A 3,196-nucleotide genomic window follows, 5' to 3' on the forward strand; every position below is an offset into this window, starting at 1 on the left:
ATTTTGCCATCTGAATCCAAGAAGAAGAAAAAATTCTAGCAGAGAGAGTAGGCTGCTGCACTATATCATAACTTTAAAAAATCATTTGCTAATTCACTCACCACTGACTAAACTTACCAGATACTAGGTTGCAACTTACATAACATATTAATATCAAATCATGTCAAAGGAATCAGATTTCCTTTTGTGATAGATAGGTTGGCTACAAAGAAAGAAAGTGTTTTTGATAAATGTGGACTCCAGTAAAACATTTCATTCAGTCATAAGTTTAGCAACTGCTTCAATAAGTCATACAGAAATGGCCTAGAGCCAGTAGTAATCAAGCAATTTCTGTTGCTGAAAAATTTTGGTAAGAAGAAGGACCTTATATATCATTTATTAATTCTTTTTCCTTGATACTCTGAGTAAAGGTGCTATTGTTGATGCTTTTGATAAATGTTACTTTCCCATAAAAAATAAATTCTGAGTATACTGCTGATTCTTGCTCTCTTTGTTTCTGTTTTTTGAGGAATATAGATAATGACATTGAGAACATGATCATTGGCTTTGCATATGATGCTGTGACTACAGGCTGCCAAAATCAAGATCAAAATGAAAAAAAAATAATTCCTCATACTTGAGATTTTATATTTTGTAAATTCTGACATTTTACACCTAGGTGGCACAGTAGATATAGTGCCAGGGCTGGAGTTAGGAAGACTTATCTTCCCTAAGTTCAAATCTGGCCTCAGACTCTTAATAGCTGTGTGACCCTGAGCAAATCACTTAACCCTGTTTGCCTCAGTTCTGGCAAACCACCGAGTATCTTTGCCAAGATAACTCCAAATAAGGTCATGAAGAGTTGGATAGGACTGAAAAATGACTGAATAATAACAATACTTCAGTGATACTATGAATTCAGAAAGCTTCCTAAGGAATATTGTAAAATCTCTATCCACAGAGATCTTTTTTTTTTTCAATTGGGCAATGGGGATTAAGTGATTTGCCCAGGGTCACACAGCTAGTAAGTGTTATGTGTTTGAGGCCGGATTTGAATTAAGGTCCTCCTGAATACAGGGCTGGTACTCTATCCACTGTGCCACCTAGCTGCCCCCAGGATCTTTAAAAAAAAATACAGTAACATATCTTGAATGACTTAACTATAAGCCTGCCTAAAGAAATGAAGTGGCTAGATCAAATGATCTTGACACTTCCAACTTCAATTTTTATAAAGAAGATGTCTATAAAGGGAAATTATAAAAATTAACAAGGGAAATTTTTTTATTAGTCAAATTAATTAAGGAAACATTTATTAAGTGTCTGTTATATATCAGGCACCCATGCAAGGTCCTGGAGATAATAGATAAAAAAATAACATCTTCTCTATTCTTAAAGAGATTATGCTCAAATAAAGGATAAAAAGTATACATAGATAATTGTAAAACAAGGTAGCCTGGGATAGGAGCAAAGGAGAGATCCAGAAAAAATGCCCTAAAAACTTTTATAAGTAATCTGTTCAAATGTGATGATTATGTTTGTAAGTTACCCCCAAAAGGAAAGAGTGCTGAGAATAGATAGGTTTAAGAACATAGCCTTGGTTTATGTGGAGGAGGGTAGAAGGGCAATGAACCAGTGAAGGAATAGAGCAAAATTGTTCAGTTAACTAAGAGAAGAAAGCAGAGAACAATAAGAGGAAGAGAAAATATCTAGAAGGAGGAGTAGTTTATGGTGTCAAAACTTCAGAAACATTGAGGTCAATGATACTTGATCAAAGGTTAATGAGTTTAGTAATCTTAGCCAAGGTGACCTTAGGGAGATCCACTTTAGTAGAATCACAGGGGCAATATTGACCCAGATTGCAAGTGGTTGAGGATCAGGTGGGTTGTGAAGTAGTGGAGGCAATGAGATAGACTATCCTTTCCAGAAATTTAGCACTGAAGTGGAGAAGAGATACAGGGCATAGCTTGAGGAGAAAGCAAAGTCAAGGGAGGGCTTTTTGTTTGCTGTAGGATAGGGCACACCTGCGCATGTTTTTAGGTGGTGGGGAGGAGGCAATAGAAAAGACTGCATGTGAGAGAAGAGGAATGAACTCAATAGCCTAACATCCTAGATTAATATAATAGCCTTGTAAGTGGTCTCCCTTCTGCTATCCCATTCATTAAACTGCTACAAATAATCTTCCTATCATGCTATTTTATCTCTCTATGCAAAAGCTTCCATTGACTACTTGTCACTGTCAGGACAAAATATAAATTCCTTAAACTTGCTTTTAAACCCCACCATCATACATTTCCAACTAATCCTTTTAGTTTCATTTTATCTTATTTTCCTTCCTAGGTTTGAGCTAAAATGAATTAGCTGTTCCCCAAATTTGTCCTAAACTCTACCTCTGGGCATTAACATAGGCCACCCTTCCATATCTGAAATGCACTATTTCTTTATCTATTAAAACACTTCTACTCCTTCAAAGCTTAGCTCAAGAACCATCACTTCCATGAAACCATCCCTGATTCCCCTATCTTTCCTTTTTCTTAAATTTCCTTACAGAACTTAGTCTAGATTTGTCCCCTACCTCTTTCATCCTCTACACTCTCCCTTGTAACTTGTATGCTTAATACGAGTGTTTGTTAGGCACCCCCCCCTTCTACTCAGTGGACTTAAGGCTCATAAAGATCAGGGACTATGCTATTTTTTAATCTTTGCATCTCCAAAGGTTAGGACAATACCCTGTACACAGCAGACATTTAACAGTGTTTAATGAGTTAAATTTATAAAGCAAGATCCTGTAGTAGATGGGAAGGTATGGAATTAAAAGCAAAAATTGTAGGACCAACTTTGGTATATTATTTTCATCAGTGTTTCAAATGAGGTGAAAAAGGTAATGTTAGAAAATTAAAAAAAGGGAAATGTAATTAATTTAATGCAACTGGCTACATGAGTAGTACTGCTACTAGCAAAACAGGTAGACAATCATTAAATTAAGATGGCAAATCCTTACAGAATACCATGATTCTCTTATTAGTAAGGTTAAAATTTTTCCTTTTTTTGTAGGGGGGGTCTGGTGGGTTTTTTTCTTTAGATTCCCCATAGCCTAGAATTAAAAAATCTCAGAATTGTGAGTCACCTTAGAGATCATCTAAATCAATCAATGCCAGAATAATTATTCCCATTATATTCCCAATAATTAGTCACCCAGACTATCCTGAAAGTGCTCAGT

Source organism: Phascolarctos cinereus, unplaced genomic scaffold (genome assembly GCF_003287225.1).
Source record: "Phascolarctos cinereus isolate Bilbo 61053 unplaced genomic scaffold, phaCin_HiC Scaffold_1;HRSCAF=81, whole genome shotgun sequence".
NCBI classification, from domain to species: domain Eukaryota; kingdom Metazoa; phylum Chordata; class Mammalia; order Diprotodontia; family Phascolarctidae; genus Phascolarctos; species Phascolarctos cinereus.